General features: G+C 51.9%; 2 protein-coding genes and 1 pseudogene across 14 annotated transcripts in view; 2 read left to right on the forward strand and 1 right to left on the reverse strand.

The window, feature by feature from the left end:
• Positions 1–2,566, reverse strand: part of ERC1 (ELKS/RAB6-interacting/CAST family member 1) — a 402,974-nt gene extending 400,408 nt beyond the window's left edge. For 3 of the 11 annotated variants that reach the window (XM_084878770.1, XM_084878768.1, XM_084878764.1), the window contains exon 1: positions 2,401–2,546. The gene's annotated coding sequence lies outside the window, so the exon portion shown is untranslated. Of the gene's footprint in view, positions 1–2,243 lie in introns of all 11 variants that reach the window. The other 8 variants (XM_084878772.1, XM_084878766.1, XM_084878773.1 and 5 more) reach the window with 6 other exon arrangements.
• RAD52 (RAD52 homolog, DNA repair protein) overlaps positions 1–20,016 on the forward strand; it is a 493,030-nt gene that overhangs the window by 414,550 nt on the left and 58,464 nt on the right. The gene's annotated exons all lie outside the window — the stretch shown is intronic.
• LOC311620723 (mediator of RNA polymerase II transcription subunit 22-like) lies at positions 5,512–8,372 on the forward strand (annotated as a pseudogene). Its single transcript has 2 exons — positions 5,512–5,923; positions 7,934–8,372. The product of its transcript is annotated as a mediator of RNA polymerase II transcription subunit 22-like (transcript).

The following is a 20,016-nucleotide window of genomic DNA, read 5'->3' on the forward strand; positions in this document are numbered from 1 at the left end:
GGGAGCTATGGATGGGAAAAGGATAAATAATTGTAATAATCTGAGCAAAAAAAAATAAAGTTCAGTTGAACATTAAAAGAAAAGAAGCCAAAACCGGTTTGGCTCAGCAGATAGAGCATCTGCCTGCACACTGAAGAGTCCCAGGTTCGATTCCGGTCAAGGGCATGTACATTGGTTGCATGCACATCCCCGGTGGGGAGTGTGCAGGAGGCAGCTGGTCAATGTATCTCTCTCTCATCGATGTTTCTAGCTCTCTATCCCTCTCCCTTCCTCTCTGTGAAAAATCAATAAAATATATATATTAAAAAAAGAAGAATTACATCTCACTGTCGGCCATGCAAATGTCTGTTTAGCAATATATATAAATTGCACCTGGAATCTTCACATTTGTCCCCATGTGTATCCAATTAAATCAAAGTATAGTTTAAAACCCAAAACTAGTTATGTGAATTTTAACTTTTCCTTCTAATTAATCCAAAATCAAAACTATTCATTCTAATAACTTACAATTTAATCTGTCTAAACAGTTAATTAAATATTTTATTTATAATTACAATTAGACCACACCCTTTCTCTCTTAATAGCTATTATATCCTCTGTTTCCTGTAAGTCTCTTCAAACAGAAGTATTTGCTAAAAGATAATAGTCTGCTCATTAAGTAAGCATATTAAAAAAGGCAATGGTCTGCAACTACTGACACTGACATCTATCTATTTCTCTCTTGGGTTACATGAAAGCATTTCTCTGGCTATGTTCCCAAATAAATTGAGTAAGCCTTGAGAAAGACACTGCTTAACTTCCATTTCATGACGGCTTCTCTTCCTCCATAAATGAATTATTGAGAGCCATGCCTACTTCCATCCATCATATAATACATGTCCATCAAAGGACCTATTTCTGAGCAAGAAATAGCTTACCTGACAGATAGTTAAGGTCAGTGAATACTGTAACCTCACAGGGTGCAGGAATCCATAAAGGAAGATTCTGATTTAATGTGCTAAGTTGTGAAACAATGATTCGAAGAACACTGAACACTGTTTACTCTTAGAAATATCTCCCTATGAATTGATACATGCCCCTAATATGTTATTAAAGGGCATTTTTAAAGCACTTGATTCCAAGAACATTTCTCAAAAATTGAGAGGGTTTACGGAAAAATTATTCCGCTTTATTTTGAAAGTGTCTAATAAAGAAATCTGCAACAGAGAAGTAAAAATAATTGTGTTGAACACATAATGTCTAATGTCAAGGTCTATTGTAAAACAAGCTATAAAGGGCAGATGTGCTTAAAACATTTAAGTATTTTTCATATAATTAGCTCCGAGAGAACTGATCAAATTGTTCATTTCATCCACCCAAAGCAGTCAACCACAACCACCTGCAACTATTTTTGTGCCCAACAAAGTGTCTTCCAAAGCAACCATCCTCAGGCCTTCTCTTAAGGGGCCAGGATAGAGCTTGTAAATGAGGTGGTAAAAAGAGATCTTTTTGGCAAAGAAAAAAGACTGGAAGGTAACATCTTTACGGATCTAAGTGTAATGAGACCTAATTCCTTAATATTGCTACCTGAATGAAGATCTCACTCTTCTTGAAGAGTGTAAAACTTCAAACCCATCCACGCTCACAATGTACCCATCCCGAGCCAACGCAGAGGAATTCTTCCCTCCCAGACCCTCCGACCCACTCTGTCGGGGGGCGGGGGGGGGGGGGGGGGGGGGAATAACCAAAACCCTAAAGCAAGAATGTGAGACCTAGTGCAATAGCTTCTCCAGCTGCCTCAAAGGTAACATCCACAGCTCATCTTCCTTTTGAAACACAGCCGGTTCGTCTCCCATCTTACAATTTCCCAGAAGGAAAAAAAAAAAAGGAATCCTTATCTCCTTCAACATTTTACATCCATCACCCAAAGCCACACATCTGCCCTGACCGCACCCCAACCTCCGCACGGCTCCCCAATGTCTCTCCCTCGCCCGCAACATCACGTCTCACAAACCTCCCCACCCCGGTCCTCCCAGCGCCCAGAGCTCCGTCTCCCACCCGCCGGCCCCGGGCTCCGCACATCTGCCTCCGCTCCCGCCCCACGCCGGGCCGGGCTGGGTGGAGCCGCCGGTGGGCTGAGGTGGGTGAAGGTGGGTTGAGATGGGTTGAGACGGGGTGGGGTGGGGTGGGTCCGCCCCTCCCCAGACTTCCCGGTCCCCCAGGCGGGGACCAGAAGGGGCGGGGAGGGGGGGGCTAAGCCTCACCTACGACTCCGCCCCTCCCCGGGGGGCGCGCTGCCCTGCCCGCGCCAGGGCCCTGAGGAAGAATCTGGGCAAGAAAAGGCACAGCCTCGGGGCCAGCGACAGCCGGGAAGCTCTAGGTTCCTCCCGCCTTCCGAGCTGCCCCCGGCCGCCGTCTCACCGGCTTGGGGGTGCTGCTGTTGCTGCTGCTGCCGCTGCCGCCGCCCCGGCGCCGCCACCGCCGCCGCTTCAGCCACAGCCACAGCCACAGCCACAGCCACAGCCACAGCCACAGCGCGGCCCGGGCCCGCCGACGTCACCGCCCCGCCCAGCGCGAGCCGCTGGCCCCGCCCCCGCCCGGCCCCGCCCCCCGCGGAGCCACCTCGGTGCCCGGCGCCCTCCGTGGCCGCCCCTCCACAACCTGCAGGCCTCGGGCGCCTTCCGGGGAAAGGCGGGTGAGGGGCCCGGGACGGGGGTGACTCAGGCCCCGCGGCGGCTCAGCTAAAGCTGAGTCACGGGCGCGGAGGGGCGTCCACACGCCCACACGCGGCCCCTGCGGCCCCGGGGGCGCAGAGCCGGCGCCACCTCGGGAAAGCGGCCGTAGGTGGGAGCGGGAGAGGCGGCGTTTGTCTCCTTCTGCTTCCCGTAGGACGTGGACCGGCCGGGCCCCGAGGAGCGGCACGAGGCCTTCCCAGCCTCGGAGTGGCCCCACCCCTGCGGTGGCCGGGCCCGTTACTCGGCCGCCGCCGGGGAGCGGATCTAAGGACACCCTTTGTCGGAGGAAAGCTTTCACTCCACCCGTAGTTTTTGCGAAATGTGGCTCCGGAGGTAGTAATGTGATCCGGGTCTGAGAAACAGCCCTGGGGGAGGAACGTAGGTGTCGCGGGAGACCCGGGCCTGTGTAGGTCGTTCTCCTTAGAGCTGATGACGGCAGAGAAGCGCGCGGGCGGAAATCCATGTCCACAGGCTGCCCCTGCGAGGTGCCAGGTACCGCGCTACGAGGTCTGCCTTAGTCCAAGCCAGGGCGAGCCGTGTGTCACGCAGCCCCGTGCTCCTGTGCGGCATCGCAGTCGCGTTTCTTTTTTTGGAGCCATGCAGAGGGTGACTGCATCCACTAATTTAAAGATGTATCTCTAAACCAAGAATGTAAGAGTGATGTGAATTATATTGATTCCCAGCCTTCTAGTATTTATTAAAATATTTAAAATACCCTTGAATTAAAATAAATAAATAAAATACCCTTGAAAGTTGAATTTTCATTTTATCCCCTCTTACTCCCCCCCACCACCATTAACCAGTTTAGCACTGCCTCATAACGCGACTAGCATTTTCCCATCTCTCCTCAGTATTCACGTTCATTCATTCATCAAATCCTACTGGTTCATTCTGCCCAGGCTCTCGAATTGTTCCCTCCCAGGATCATTATTGCAGCTTCTCATCCTGTGGTATAGTCGCCCCCTTCAGTACATTCAACATATGGCTGCCAAATGTTAGACTGCCAAGTAAGCACCCTAAAATATTTCACTTCTTGAACATCTGTCTATTTACCCAGGAAAAGCCATCCCATAACTGTCCTTCAAGAAAAGTTAATTATTATATCTTCCTAATTTCCATTCTGCCACTCTACTTGTGTTACCTTGGAAAATCGTTTTACTTATAAGCTCTCCTTTTCTTAACTGTAAAATGGGGTGTGAACTATATGTCTAAGATCCATCATGTCCCTAAAATGTGTGGATCTGGAGAGTTAAGATGCTAAACGCTAGGTTATTCATACACAGGAATACTATCAAGATCACAGACTAAGAATTTTGTCTTTGTTATTTGGGGGTTTTGTTGTTTTTCTGCCATTCCACTGGTGGTTTTTCTTTCCTACTCTGACCCCAATTGGATTTATTAAAGCTGGCTAATTGAGCACATGCAGTCATTGCCTCTTCTTCCTGAGGCCCCATTAAAATACTTGGAATTTAAAAATCATACAAACCCATACAAAATAGAAAATGGGAAGGGGCCCCATAATATTTTTTTTTTTGATTGGTACACCAAAAGTAAGTTTAGTCTGACTAAACAAAATGGAAGAAACCATAATGTGTAATAGGTACACGTCAAGGTGTTGCAGCCAAGGGGCCTGTCTGCCAGAAGTGGTTTAGAGAAACAAATTTGGCGACAAGACAGCAAGAGTGAGAAGTGTAGCTGAAAACAGGGAAACTAAATAAAGGTTTGTATGCGGAACAGCACAATAGTTAAGCATTTATCCCAGGCTAAAAATCAAGAGTTCTCATACTCTCTGGGGAGGAACCTGGGCAGCTATTTGAGCATTAATGACTAAGGGTAAAGCATTCTTCATTCTGGCACAATAGCCCATTTCCTACTCACTCAACCTAGAGTAAACTTGTGCAAGTTGGCAAAACCCTGTTAAGTTCACAACATTCCTAATCAGCATTCCAACTACCTCATCTTAAATATTAACAGACAATTGAGGATTATTAGATATTTAAAGAAAGTCTCCAACTTGAGGGGTGAGAGAAAGATAAACAGAAAATGTAACCACAGAAGAAACACAAAAACACCAGAGAAGTTTAATTAGTATGTTCATAGACATGACATTTATGAAACAAGAATAGTATATTCAGATGAAGAAACAGTCCAAAAATAGAAAGCAAGTCTTGAAATTAGAAATAAGAAATTGCCAAAATTATAAATTTACCTTAACTATTAAAAGATAATTTTTTAAGAAAATGAAAGAAATATGCAATTGTAATTTAATATTAAATTTATATATTCATTATATAATATAATATATACAGTATATTTAATTTAAAGAAAATAGAATACACTTATTGCAAGAGAAAAATACAAGAATTTGCAACTTTATATTATACAGTACTCATGTCAACAACCAGCTAACACATCCATTCATGCCTAACTTATCCAATATCGACATTTATTAAGAATTAAATATACGCCAAAACCGGTTTGGCTCAATGGTATAGCGTCGGTCTGCGGACTGAAAGGTCCCGGGTTCGATTCCAGTCGGGGGCATGAACATTGGTTGCGGGCACATCCCCAGTGGGGGATGTGCAGGAGGCAGCTAGTCAATGTTTCTCTCTCATCGACGTTTCTAGTTCTCTATCCATCTCTCCTCCTCTCTGTAAAAAATCAATAAAATATATTTTTTTAAAAAAAGAATTAAATATACTCATGGCGGCGGGACACTCTGGGTGCTGAGTGGCGCCTGGGAGCCGGCACTTCCCAGGGGGCGCTTGCTCGTCCTCGAACGAACGGAGGCCCCACCATGGCCCAGCAGAGAGCCCTGCCGCAGAGCAAGGAGACGCTGCTGAAGTCCTACAACAAGCGGCTCAAGGACGACATCAAGTCCATCATGAACAACTTCTCTGCGATCATCAAGACCGCCAAGATTGAGGATGAGCCGCAGGTGTCCCGGGCCACTCAAGGCGAGCAGGACAGTTACGAGATGCATGTACGCGCCGCCAACATCGTCCGAGCCTGTGAGTCCCTGATGAAGCTGGTGTCTGATCTCAAGCAGTTCCTGATCCTGAATGACTCCCGTAGGTGAACGAGGCCATCGACCAGCGCAACCAGCAGCTCCGGGCGCTGCAAGAGGAGTGCGACCGCAAGGTCACCACCCTGCGGGACGAGGTCTCCATCGACCTCTACGAGCTAGAGGAGGCGTACTACTCGTCCAGGTACCAATAGGCTGCACCCGGACCGCGGCCCACAGCCCTCAAACTCCTGTGTTTCCAAACCCTGCCTGGTCCCGCAGCAGAGCCCGGGCCGGTGTCAGCGCACCTCCCGGTCAGAGCGTTGAGCGTTCAACCAACAGACACTTCCCGCCCACCGGGCCCTGGGCCCTGGGGCCAAACTCACAGAGCTTCCAGGCTTGGGAGGCCAGAGCCAGTGTTCCAGCCCAGGGTGCCCTGCCTCTCTTTGGACCTGCCTGTCTGAGGCGGGACTAGTTCCTCATGGCAGCCCAGGCTCTGCCCAGGGTGCCACTGCTTAACCCCCGAGGTGATTCCATGTGGGCATCACCTAGCGCCCACGCTGTGCGGAAGGAGGAGGGGAAATCCCAAAGAGCGGGGGCTCAGCCTTATCCCCAGAGCCAGAGTTCCCTCCATGCCAGGCCAGGCTGTGCGCAGGGATACAGCAGTGGGCGCAGCCCATCACCCAGCCCCCATGGGGCCCTTTAGAATCCTGAAACCTGAGGCCTTTGAGAAATCCCAGTCCTCGTGTAACTTTGCGGGGGAACCGAGCCTGGGAGCCTTATCCTCCGTTCCGGTTAGCTTGTCCGCAGAGCTGTCCCTCCCGGGGCAGGTTCCCAACGCTCCTTGCTGCCCCGTGGGAGCCATGCAGGGGCCACGGAGGCCCAGAGCCAGCGTGCCCTGTGGTCTGGGGCTTGATTCCCGGCCTTGGGTTCAATGTGACCCGCGTGGTCCCGCCCAGTGTCACTGGCCTGCTGGAGTGGTTCTAGACTTTTCCAGAGTGTCTGGGCCGCCTCTGGTCCCTGAGACCCTTCGGCTCAGCAGACTTGTGGAATTGTCTCCTAAGACACCGGCCTTCAGAGAAGGGTCCGGAGTGGGTCCCCGAGGGGGAGCTCAGACCCTGCTGGAGACATGGCCCGGTCACACTGGTTTGGTACAGTCCCTTCGTGTACCCATCATCCCCAAGAGCCAGGCTCTGGCCTGAGTGGCTACAGAGCAGCGATTCGGCCCTGTCTGCCTCTGGAGGGTGAGGCCAGGAGAAGCGGACCTGCCCAGGTCACTCGGTAGGGCCTGAGTGCCAGGCTTCCCACACCTGCGCATCAGCCTCTGGCTCACCCACAGGAATCCTGGGCCTGCTCGGTGGCCCCTCGGCATCCCGAGTTCCTCCCTCATCTGTGATGCCCCGTGCGGGCTGTGTACCCTCCTTGCTTAGCCCCTGACATGCACCCACCTGAACCCCCAGTGCTCAGCCCCCTCCGTCCTCCGCAGCCCTGCTCGCCCACTCATGATTTTCTGTTTGTCTGCCTCTCCCTCTGCTGTCCTTCAGCCACTGCTTTGTGACCAGGATGGTTTCTGAGACTGAACGCTGTGGGTGGAACAAGGGAGCAGCCACAGGCAGGGCAGGACGGTCGGGAGAAGGGCCATCAGCCCCCACACCTCGTGAGCTGTGCTCTCCCCCTGCACCCTCACCCGCCTCCACAGTGTGATAGAGAGGTGGGGTGTAGGACGAACACCAGGGCCTCTGTTCCTGTCACCGTCTAGGCTCTGCCCCAGCCAAGGGCAGACCCAGAAATAAGACGGGGTCTCTGCCTCAGGGTTCTCGCCAAGTGTAGGAGCCGGAGCCACGGGCTCTTAATGCTGGCTGCCACTACCGGTGAAGTTGGCTGCGCCCCCGCACATGATGGGGTGGCAGCAGGCGCTAGAACAGCCAGGTGACAGGGCGGACACCTGCTAGATCAGCAGAGGGACCTGCTGGGGCCACACAGACCTGCATGGGCTGGTCCTGGACACATACCCCCCTTTGGGATGCTGAAGGACCTTACAGGGGGTCCCCATGTACCTCCCACTCAGCCAGGCCTGCTTGAACGAGTGCCCACCCAGAGGGGAGAGGCAGGTCTGGAGTCCGGTCTGTTTTCTTAACTCTGCTCCTGTGTCGCTTTCCCTCCCTGGCACCCCTCTGCCTGCTCCTGTCTCCTCGGGCTTCTGGTGGTGGAAAAGCTCCAGTCTCTGCGAAGCTAACGATCTGCCCCTGTGCGAAGCTTACTGGAGGCTGCGACACAGACGCTGCTGATGGCCTCATGGCCCGGCTGCGGGCCTCCCCAGAGCCCAGGGCTGTTCCCCTGCAGGCTGCCGCTGCCCCCTCTCACGCTAGCGGGCCTGACCCCACAGAGCATGCCTGAGCCTCTCCGCTCTCTCCACCAGCCCCTGGGATCTTAGGAACAAAGTCTGGTGCCCTGCTCGGCCTTGGCTTCCGCTGGGGAGCTGCTGTGGCCTCCTTGGGAACCCCGTCGGCCCAGGGACAGCCCACCCAGGAGTGTGGAGGGAGAGTAGTTCCCCCCATTTCCAGAGTGGCCCACTCTTCCTGGAGTCGCCTCCATTCACTACCTTCCGGGCTGCTGGGTGGAAGGAAGTCTAACAGCCTGGCAGACAGGATGCTGGGACCCGAGCCTGCTGTTTAAAGTGGAGAGGGGGCTCTGCATGGACAGCCCTGGCCAAGTCCACACCAGACCCCCTGTGCAGCCACCATGCCGCCTTGCCCCGAGAGTCCCTGCAGAGCTGGGGGTGAGGGTGCTGTGGTTCACCAGAGCCCGTGGCGGGGCCTTCCTGGTTCTGCAGCACACATTCTGGTGGTTCGTCTTTTGTGCTAGACTGCTGAATAAAAACAGCACTGCCTTGGGCGGGGGGGAGGGAGGGGGGGATTAAATATACTAAAATGTTCATCATCAGCTCCTTACTCTGGATTGAGAAAACACAAATTTGCCGCATCCTATGACAATTGAGGGTTGAATGTAATATGCTATCTTATGCCAATATTGTATTGCTGATAAGGTTCCCTATTTCACAGGAGCTCTGTTTTTTTTAGATATGAATAAAAAAACAAGTCTTAATTTCTCATGTGTATAAATTTAGGTGATTTTAGGCAAAAATAAAATATCCCAAATCTATTTTCTAGTTTTCTTTGAACATGTATCTAAAAAAAAATTTGGATATGCAATGAAATTACATCACGATAAAAATAAAAAATTTGCTCTGGCCGGTTTGCTCAATGGATAAAGCATTGGCCTGCAAACTGAAGGGTTCCAGGTTCAATTCCGGTCAAAGGCACATGCCCTGGCTCAATCCCCAGTAGGGGGTGTGCAGGAGGCAGCCAATCAATGGTTCTCTCTCATCATTGATATTTCTACAATAGCTCTCCCTTTCCCTTCCTCTCTGAAACCAATAAGAATATTTTAATAATAAATAAATAAATGTTTTAAAAAGAATATAAGAGAAATAGTCAAACCAGCAGGACTAATATTATAAGAGAAAAAGAAAACAAAGTAAGTAAAGTACAGAAAATTACCCCAGATACAATGGAATAAAATTTCCCAGAACTGAAAGCATCTACTAGTACAGGACACAAACAGAAAAACAACCCTGTAAAATATTGTAAAGATAAAGAAAAGATCCTAAATTTTCAAAAAAGGAAAAAACGTGACCAAGATGGCTTTAGAATTCTTATCAGCAACACTAGCTGTCTATACTAATAAAAGATTAATATGCTAATTAGGCCAGGAGACCTTCGGGAGACCTTCCGGACAAAGCCGGGGACTTGGCTGGCCTATAAATTGCCCCCAGAGGGCCCTCAGCCCCTCGCCCAGGCCAACCACACCCCCCAGCGGGCACCCCTACCCTGAAGGGGGTGTGGCCAGCCTGCAAAGGGCCCTCAGCCCCTCACCCAGGCAGGTCCTTCTCAAGGGGACCCACACCCTGATCCAGGACCCCTTTCAGGGCAGACCAGCTGGCCCCCAGCAGGCCCCTATACTAATAAAAGGGTAATATGCTAATTAGACCAGGAGACCCTCCAGAATCCTTCCATGGTGGTGGGGCCAAGGAAGAGGTGGTTAGGAGTGATCAGTCCAGGAGGGGAGGCAGTTGGGGGTGAGCAGGTCGGCTCCCAGAGTGGTTAAGGCCAATCAAGCAAGCAGGTGAGTGGTTAGGAGCCAGTGGTCCTGGATTGTGAGAGGGATGTCCGACTGCCGGTTTAGACCCAATACCACAGGAATTGGGCCTAAACCGGCAGTTGGATATCTCCTGAGGGGTCCCAGATTGGAGAGTGTGCAGGCAAGGCTGATGGACACCTCCCCCCACCTTGCATAAATCGTGTGCACTGGGCCACTAGTGAGAAGATAATTGACAAAGACCTTCAAGTTTCTGAAGGAGATATTTCTTGAATTTCAAATTCTTAGGGGAGAAATTTTTTTAACTCTTTCTACTGAATTATCATTATGTAAAAGAGCAGAATGAAAACATTTTCAGATATGGCGGGACTCATGAAGCTAAACTCCCACATATCCTTTTTAAAAAAAAAAAAAAAAAAAAGTTACTTGAAGATGTACTCAAACAAACTGAAGTAGAAAATACAAAATATCGCTCTTCCGCCATGCTGCCGGCGTTGGTAGGAAGGGCCCATGCTAGCATGGTGAAGGCTCTTTTGTTTATTGCATCGGACTTGGCTCCCTGGTGGTCCTTGGGGGATCACGAAGTCTGGGCATAACATATGGGGGCTCGTCCGGGATCCCCACCCAGGACCATGAGGGACCCCAATCCGGAGAGTCTGACTGGCCGCGGTAGGTGTGTGAGCGCTCTGGAGGGACGTAAAACCCCTCATGGAATTGGTGCCCGAAAACGCCTGGTGGACGCACCATGAAGGCCACGGGCAGGAGGATCAGAAGACGTTCTGACCTCCCTGGAGGGCCCTAGAGGGACCCTCATGGGGAGAGGAATGAATCCTCTCCAGGACGAGGTGAGCGGCGTGAGCCGTTGCCTCACCTGCGGAAAGTGAGCCTTTCCCAGGTCTGAGTTTGGTATCTGTGGGCGACATGGCGCCCCAGGATGGAGCCGGTGAAGTGTGGCTGGCGTGGCGGTGCGGGGCCCCCTGGCGGCGTTGGGTCGGAGGGGGTGCTCCCGTGGGGCTCAGTCTGCGCGGTGGAGCGCGGCTGGGCAGTGGTGGCCTGGCTCGGGGAGCAGGCACCTGGGTTGATTTGCTGGCTGCCCGGAGAAGGGGAAGTGGAGCCGGGAAGCCGCTGGGGCGACCCGCGCTTTCTCTCTGGGGGCCGCCTGAGTAGCGTGGCTGGGGCTGCAGTGGCAGCAGCCTCGCTCCGGGGGCCTGGGCTCTGGTGGCCTGGGCCGGCATGGAGGCATCTGGTCCCTGGCGACATCGGGTACTGGAGAAGAGCTCAAGGGCGAATCTCTGTGCTCAGTAAAGTGAAAAGGCCAGTTCAAAACGAGTGCGCATAGTTTTGGGCTGTGCTTAAAACTTTTCTGTGTACAGAATGAGCTTTAAAAATGGTGAAGATAACCGGGAAATAAATTAAAACTAATTTCCCAAGTCATTGTAAGCAGCTTTTGAAATTCCCAGCCTTGAGGCAGAAACTAGATGATGGCTGAGAGGCTTCAGGTAAAGAATGTGTTCATTTGCATTTGAATGCTGCTCCAGCAGCAGGGAGTGGCAGGTGATTGGTGGTGAAGAAGCCCACAATGGTTCCTCTTCCTTGTCATTGGTATCAACTAAGCAAAGTCATATAGCTACTTAAGTATGAATTGTGATTGACCTATGATTTTCTGACATTGTCTTAAATCCTAGTAAACTGCCTCTGGTGTGGAGAGGTCTAGGGGAGGCCGGAGAGCGCAAGACTATTAGCTCTCCTACAAAGAGATTATTAGTGCTTTGTTTGAACTTCAGAAAAAAAAAAAAATTTGAGATCTGAAAAAACTGTATGATTAGATTTGTTGCTGAAACTTTACCCTAAATAAGCAGGATGTATTAGAAATGTAATGTTATTAATCTAAAAAAAAAAATGCCAAATATATTTGACTTGCCAGCTTTAAAAGCTCAAAGTATAAATTGAATTAGGAAAAGTTAATTGCAGTAACTAGATGCCTAGAATATGGCAGGCTAAACTGTATTATATGTGTTAAGAATAAGCAGTAATGATCAAAGATCTCAAGGGTCGATTTATTCTCATTTGTCAGATGAAAAAGTATGTAATGCTTACACTTAAAAAATTATTTTAAGTCAATTTTTCTGAAGTAATGTTTAATGTAACATAAAACTTTTATATTTGATTTGTTTTGTTTTGCTTTTCTCATATGCCATTGTTGTTGAATTTGGGCTTGTACCTGCATCTTGTATTTTGTTTAAACTTTGGGAATCATTTTTACTTTCAGTCATGTGTATCTACTTTATAGGTTTAAGTAGACTTCATCACAAAGGTTTATTATTTATTTAGAATTGTGTTAAAACAATGTGAAAACAATTATTTGTATGATTTAACCCCCTGTGACTGCTTGGACAATTTTCACCGATGTTCTGCGGGGGGGAGTAGAGGGGGCTTAGAAATGCAGATAGATCTGTATCTGTAGGAAAAATGTGGCATTTTGAGTTTCAAGAGGCTGGGGGCCTGGGAACAGGTACTGGACCTGCTCCCTCCTCCCTTGCCTATTCTTTAAAATTTGAGGCATGGTTATGTATTTTCGGAAGATAAGATTTTTATAAAAATTATAAAGATTATGTTCTGGCAGGTTAGCTAGGCGAGGCAAGCCTGTTAGTTTCCTGATGGGCATTGGGGCACCCTATTTAGTCTTGAGAGAGCCAATAGGACCCGTACATCAGCCCAGGAAGCCACCGGACAAACTGCCTGTTTTCCTCGGACATCAAGAAGGACTGTGGTCCTCGGAAGGAACACGTACTGGGGGAATGCAGCTGTTGAACTGGTCCAAAGTGGAACAACGGGTCTTTGAGGAGCTACAGAAGGCTCTCATCTCAGCAGCTGCCCTAGTCTTGCTGGACGACGCAGAGTCCTTCCACCTCTACGTGAGTGAGGTAAGAGGCATTGCCAAAGGGGTTCTCATTCAGACTCTAGGTCCCTGGAAGAGACCTGTTGCCTATCTGTCTAAGAGATTGGACCCTGTGGCAGCAGGGTGGCCAGCGTGCTCCCAGGCAGTGGCCACCACAGCATTGCTGGTGAAGGAAAGAGGCAGATAAGCGGACTCTGGACCAGGAGCTAACCTGGATGGGTCAGGCTTTTCTCCTGGACCAGCCCTATGTCTGGATTCATAAGACTCTGACCATCAACCCTGCCGGCCTGCTTCCAGATGATGATGAGGGAACCCATTCGTGACTGCACAGAGGTAACAGACGAGAAGGTACTGTTCACGGATGGGAGCAGTTACGTTCAGGATGGGACCTGATATGCAGGGGCAGTGGTAGTCACCTTGGACCACACCATTTGGGCACAGTTCCAGAACTTTTGGGCTTAATCCAGGCCCTTTGATGGAGACACTGTGCCATCCACAGAGGAAAGAGGGTTACCAACTGCAGCCAGAAGGAATTGGCTGAACAGAAGCAAGCCACTGAAGGACCAGATGGTTGATGGACCCTCCAGATGACAAGACTGTTGGTCCCAGAGGCTCTAGGTCAGAGTTGCCCGGTGACACCAGGTTAAGTGTCACCAACTTCTGAACTTCTGTGAGGCAGAGTTGCTAGAAGTACTGTCTGCACAGGTAAATGCTAAGCAAGGTAAGGGGATCCCCCCTGGGAATTCAGGTCCCAGGGAACCTCCCCAGGAGAGCATTGGTAGGTGGATTTCAGAGATTAAACCACCAGCATTAAGGTCTAATTTTTATAGACACTTCAGATTAGGTTGAGGTATACCCCACTGTCAGATAACAGCCCCACCTTGGTAGCTAAGGTATCTCAGAGTATGGCTCTAGCCTTAGGACAGGTAGGTGCGACTCGGGAGGAAGGGGGTTTAACTAAATGTGTCTTAGAATCGGTGAAAATTGGACCAACCCCCTGTCCTTTGCCCTCTTGAGGGCCAGGTGTACCCCTTACTGGGACAAGTTTCCCCTTTTTGGGAGGGGATCATGTATGGTAACCATTTTCTTGCTCAAGTCCTTACAGGCTCTGCAGTTTGCTTGTTCCAGATGCACTGCCAGTGCCCACCGCAGACCCTGTAGCCCCTGAACTCAATGTGGGTAAAGAAATTCACTGCCCAAGGACTCAAAGGGATGCTACACTGTTATCCTGAGCACGCCCACTGCTGTTGAAGTAGATGGCACCCAGACCTGACTACATGACTCCCAGCTCCTGCATGGCCTGGATCCTGGCAACTACAGGCCAGGAGGAGAACTGGTGCCTGCAGGAGGGGAACTGGACTTCAGTGAGGACAATACTGATGGGAACTGTGGTACTAAGGGTCTTGATAACTGTATTTGTTGTTTATGCTGAAAGGAAGTAGGCTGAGTCAATGATTTGACTAGGCACATTAGACAAGGGGGGGATGAGAGGGCAGGGCGGGGCGAGGATGAGCTCCCAACTCCGCCCCGCAGGGCGGAGTTATCCCTAGCCCTCAAAACCCCTGGACTGGGAGAAATTCGCTCTCTTCCGCCATGCTGCCGGCGTTGGTAGGAAGGGCCCATGCTAGCATGGTGAAGGCTCTTTTGTTTATTGCATCGGACTTGGCTCCCTGGTGGTCCTTGGGGGATCACGAAGTCTGGGCATAACACATCGTGCTCATTTACATCCTCTCCCACCTAGGCCATGCGGAGAGCCGCTGGTAGATTTCTAAAAATATACAATTAAATCTCCACTCACCCCCCCCCCAAAAAAAAAAAAAAAAAAGAAAATACAAAATATCGCCGAGGGGAGATCCAAGATGGCTGCTCGGGTATACACCTAGCCGCAGCAGCTCACAACAATTTCAAGGGAATACAACTAAAATGTAGAGTGGACATTGCCCAGAGCTACAGGTAGTCGACTGACTGAAAACTCTACAATAGGAAGGAGGGAGAAAACCAGAAGGAAAATCAGAGGAGCTGAAAAAAAGCCTAAGGTACGGAGACATGCTGCGCGCTCGCACGCACGCGCGCGCGGAGAGGTCGCAGCCGGAGAGGAGGAGAGGGCTGGGTGCTGCCTGGCGTTCCGTAGCAGGAAGGAAATAGAACCCCCAGCCTGGGCTGAACCCCCGAACCGGCAGCGCTGAGCCCCAAGTTATGTGCCAGACCCTGGGGACCCAGGCTCTGGCAGGGGGAGACAATCCCGGGGGACGGCGAAATGCGGGGCCCCTGGAGTCGCGCGCACATGGCGCGCAGAGGACTGAATGTTGACTCTGATGCTGGATTACCCTAGCCGGAAGAAACAAAGCCTCCGGCGGCAGCTCTGAGCCTCAGTCCAGACCGCCCCGAACTCCAGGTCTGGGCCAGTCCCTGGGGACCCAGGCTCGGGCAGGGGGAGACGGAGCTGTGAGGTGGAGTCCTGGGAGCGCGGCGAAAGGCCGAGCCCCTGGAGTCGCGCACACTGTGCGCAGAGGACAGTCTGTTGACTCTGATCCTGGACTCCCCTAGTGGGAGGGAGAAATAAAGCTCCAGACTGGAGGAACGCGACGAGGAGCAGGAGCCCCTGCCGGACACCGGCCAGCCGGGCGCCAGCAAGGAGCCGGGTGACGGGGCCCCCAGTGGGGGGGGGTGCCCCTGAGCCTTCGACTGCTGAGCGCTGGCAACGGAGCCAAGGACGGGGGCTGCTTCCTGGGCGGCGCCGACCCCGGCAACAGGCTGGAGCAGCGCGGGAGCCCGCGGAGAACAAAGGGGTGCCACAGGCCAACCTGCTGAGCTCCCAGGACAAGGAGGAAGAAACCAAAGAAGTTCTCAATGTGAAGAAATCAAGTGAGAGCAAATGATAGTAAAATTACTTAAGAAAGAATACAAAGAAGATCTTGAAAAATCAAAGACTAAGTCAGAACTCAACGCACCAGCCAACATTGCAACATAAATGCGTTTTTTTTTTTTTTTTGAAAAGAAAAAAAAGAGAGAGAAAAAAGGGACAGAATGTTGGAACAGCGGCGACCAGGCCTAGAGTGGCCAGGCACAAGGCAGTGGCAGCGGGGCCCGGAGCAGCAGTGGCCAGGCCCCAGAGCAGCAGCAGCCAGAACAAGAGCATCAACGGCCAGCACTGGAGCAGCCAGACCTGGGGCAGTGGCAGCCAGGCCTGAGGCAGAGGCGGCCAAGCCCAGGGTGGCCAGTCCAGGAACACCCAGACACGGAGTGGCTGGGCCCGGAGAAGCCCGGCCCAGAGCAGCCGGGTTGGGAGCAGCCAGGCCCAGAACAGCAGTAGCCAAGCACGGAGCATCCAGGCTGGGAGCGGCCAGGCTCGGAGCAGCCGGGTCGGGTGCGGCCAGGCCCGGAGCAGCGGCGGCCAGGCTGGGAGCGGCCAGGCCCGGAGCAGCCGGGTCTGGTGTGGCCAGGCCCGGAGCAGCGGCTGCCAGGCTGGGAGCGGCCAGGCCCAGAGCAACAGCTGCCAGGCTGGGAGCGGCCAGGCCCGGAGCAGCCGGGTCTTGTGCGGCCAGGCCCGGAGCAGCAGCTGCCAGGCTGGGAGCGGCCAGGCCCGGAGCAGCGGGTCTGGTGCGGCCAGGCCAGGAGCAGCGGCTGCCAGGCTGGGAGCGGCCAGGCCCGGAGCAGCTGGGTCTGGTGCGGCCAGGCCCGGAGCAGTGGCTGCCAGGCTGGGAGTGGCCAGGCCTGGAGAAGCGGCTGCCAGGCTGGGAGCGGCCAGGCCCGGAGCAGCCGAGTCTGGTGTGGCCAGGCCCAGAGCAGCGGCTGCCAGGCTGGGAGCGGCCAGGCCCGGAGCAGCCGGGTCTGGTGCGGCCAGGCCAGGAGCAGCGGCTGCCAGGCTGGGAGCGGCCAGGCCCGGAGCAGCAGCTGCCAGGCTGGGAGCGGCCAGGCCCGGAGCAGCCGGGTCTGGTGCGGCCAGGCCCGGAGCAGCGGCTGCCAGGCTGGGAGCGGCCAGGCCCGGAGCAGCTGGGTCTGGTGCGCCCAGGCCCGGAGCAGCGGCTGCCAGGCTGGGAGCGGCCAGGCCCGGAGCAGCCGGGTCTGGTGCGGCCGGGCCCGGAGCAGCGGCTGCCAGGCTGGGAGCGGCCAGGCCCGGAGCAGCCGGGTCTGGTGCGGCCGGGCCCGGAGCAGCGGCTGCCAGGCTGGGAGCGGCCAGGCCCGGAGCAGCCGGGTCTGGTGCGGCCGGGCCCGGAGCAGCGGCTGCCAGGCTGGGAGTGGCCAGGCCCGGAGCAGCAGCTGCCAGGCTGGGAGCGGCCAGGCCCGGAGCAGCCGGGTCTGGTACGGCCAGGCCCGGAGCAGCGGCTGCCAGGCTGGGAGCGGCCAGGCCCGGAGCAGCCGGGTCTGGTGCGGCCGGGCCAGGAGCAGCGGCTGCCAGGCTGGGAGCGGCCAGGCCCGGAGCAGCCGGGTCTGGTGCGGCCAGGCCCGGAGCAGCGGCTGCCAGGCTGGGAGCGGCCAGGCCCGGAGCAGCTGGGTCTGGTGCGGCCAGGCCCGGAGCAGCGGCTGCCAGGCTGGGAGCGGCCAGGCCCGGAGCAGCAGCTGCCAGGCTGGGAGCGGCCAGGCCCGGAGCAGCCGGGTCTGGTGCGGCCAGGCCAGGAGCAATGACTGCCAGGCTGGGAGCGGCCAGGCCCGGAGCAGCGGCTGTCAGGCTGGGAGCGGCCAGGCCCGGAGCGGCCGGGACCGGAGCATCCGGTCTCAGAGCAGCCGGGTCGGGTGCGGCCAGGCCTGTAGCAGCAACAGCCAAGTCCAGAGCAACTAGGTTGAGAGCGGCAGTGACCAGACCCGGAGCAGCTGGTTGTGGAACGAACCAGAGCAACAGAGGCCAGGCCCGGAGCGGCCAGGCCCGAAACAGCTCGCTCCTCGCCTGTACCTGCCCACGGCTGCCTCTCAGGCATGGCTGGAAACTTTTGCGGGAACTTGAGGGTCTGCTGAATCAAGTGATGAAGGCTTAGATCTGGATGTGTTGAGTTAGTATAGCGCTGGGGTGTTGATCTGTGAGTGCCTTGGGTGGGGCCTGGATGAGGCTGGTTGACCTATTTGGAAATGTCTTTTGTGTGAAGTGTATCATTGGGCATGTGGAGGTATTATTGATATGAGAAAATGCTAAGTAACAGATTTACTATCTGAAAAGGGATTTACTATCGGGGAAAGGGAGGGAGGAAGAGACTGAACATAAACTGTGCACCTATGGATGAGGACAATGGGGGATGGGGAGAGGGCAGAGGTTGGGGTGGGAACCTGGTGGAGGGGGGAAGAAATGAGGAACCTTTGTAATAATATGAACAATAAAGATTGATTTAAAAAAAAAAAAAAAAAAAAAAAAAATATCGCCGAAATCGGATTGGCTCAGTGGATAGAGTGTCGGCCTGTGGACTGAAAGGTCCCGGGTTCGATTCTGGTCAAGGGCATGTACATTGGTTGCGGGCACATCCCCAGTGGGGGGTGTGTAGGAGATGGCTGGTTGATGTTTCTCTCTCATCGATGTTTCTAGCTCTCTGTCCCTTTCCCTTCCTCTCTGTAAGATATCAATAAAATATATTTAAAAAAAGAAAAAAAAAGAAAATACAAAATATCCAGGAATCACTAAATCTAATTCAAGAGGTCCCAAGTCCTAGGCTAGATTGGAATGGAAGGATAGAAGTACTGAGAGAGAAATCTGGGGCGGGGGGCGGGGGGGAGGGGGAGAAAGAAAAAAGAATTTGCCTGAATAGTTCAACACTGTGATAAAAAGCTTAGAAAATGCTGTTTTCTGGTATTCAACTTTTAGGTCCAACATATTAATAAGTTATATGAATGTTGACTCTGCATCCTAACTTCTAAATGAAAAGAAAAAGAGGAATGAAAAAATATCCCACTCCTCACTCTGGCAACCACCCTTCTATTTTTGTCTCTCTGATTTGGGGAAATGAAAAAGTTCTAGAGATGATGATGGTGATGGTTGCAGATCGATGTGGATATACTTAATGCCATACAACTATGCACTTAAAATAGTTGAAAGAGTAAATTTTATGTTATGTATATTTTACAAGTAAAACTTTTTTTTAAAAAATATATTTTTATTGATTTCAGCGAGGAAAGAGAGGGAGAGAGAGATAGAAACATCAATGATGAGAATCATTAATCAGCTGTCTCCTGCATGCCCCCTACTGGGGATCAAGCCCGCAACCCAGGCATATGCCCTTGACTGGAATCGAACCCGGGACCTTTCAGTCCACAGATCAATGCTCTATCCAATGAGCCAAACCGACTAAGGCAAATAAAACTTTTTTTTATCTTTTGTACTTGGAGGGCAATGTTTTGGACTGAATTGTATTCCTTCAAAATTCCATGCCCTTTCCCAGAGAGCTTCCAAGTTGGTGAATACACGGCCTGTGAGGAAAGTGGTATGCCGGAGAGGTCGTGGGAGCTCTTTTCCCTATGTGTCTCCTCCATCTGGCCTTCCTAGTTATATTCTTTTGTAATAAAACAGTAATCTAGCAATTAATTTTTATTTGTGTTCTGTAAGCCATTATAGCAAATTAATTGGCTCCAAGAAGGGCAACGTAGAAACCTTTGATTTATAGTCAGTTGTTCAGAAGTACAACCTAAACTTATGATTGGCATCCTGAGTTGGAAGAGACCATTGGAGCCTCCAATTAGTAGCCAATTGGTCAGAAGCATCAGTATCAACTTGCCCTTGAAACTGGCATCTGAAAAGAAAGGGAGGTACAATGCAGTGAGACTGAACCCTTAATCTGTGGGATCTGATGCTATCTCCAGATAGTGTCAGAATTGAGTTGAATTTAAGACACTCAACTGGTGTCTGGAGAACTTCTCTTTGGTGGTGTGGGAAAACCCACTCCTAGGTATATGGCCAAAAGAATTTAAAGCATATGCCCACACAACAATTCAAAAAAAAGGTATATGTGAATGTTATATATGTGAACAGCATTTTCTAAGCTTTCTAAATAATGAAACTAAATAATGAATACATAACTTTAAATGAATTGCTCTCTTGCAAGAAAATAAAGAAATTGTCCTCAAAGATTCTGACTTGTAAACAACAAATATTTATCTCTCACTGAGTTGGAATTTGACAGCTGGAAGGAGAGGCAGTCCACTGCTGACGCTGTGTTCTAGATACAAGTCAAATTCAAGTCAGTTCTATATGTCTCACAGTCAAGGACCCAGACTAAAGGAGCAATAGTCACCTGGTTATATTTTCTCATGGCGAAAAGCAA

Source organism: Pipistrellus hanaki (genome assembly GCF_964339955.1).
Source record: "Pipistrellus hanaki genome assembly, chromosome: 3".
Taxonomy (NCBI): Eukaryota; Metazoa; Chordata; class Mammalia; order Chiroptera; family Vespertilionidae; genus Pipistrellus; species Pipistrellus hanaki.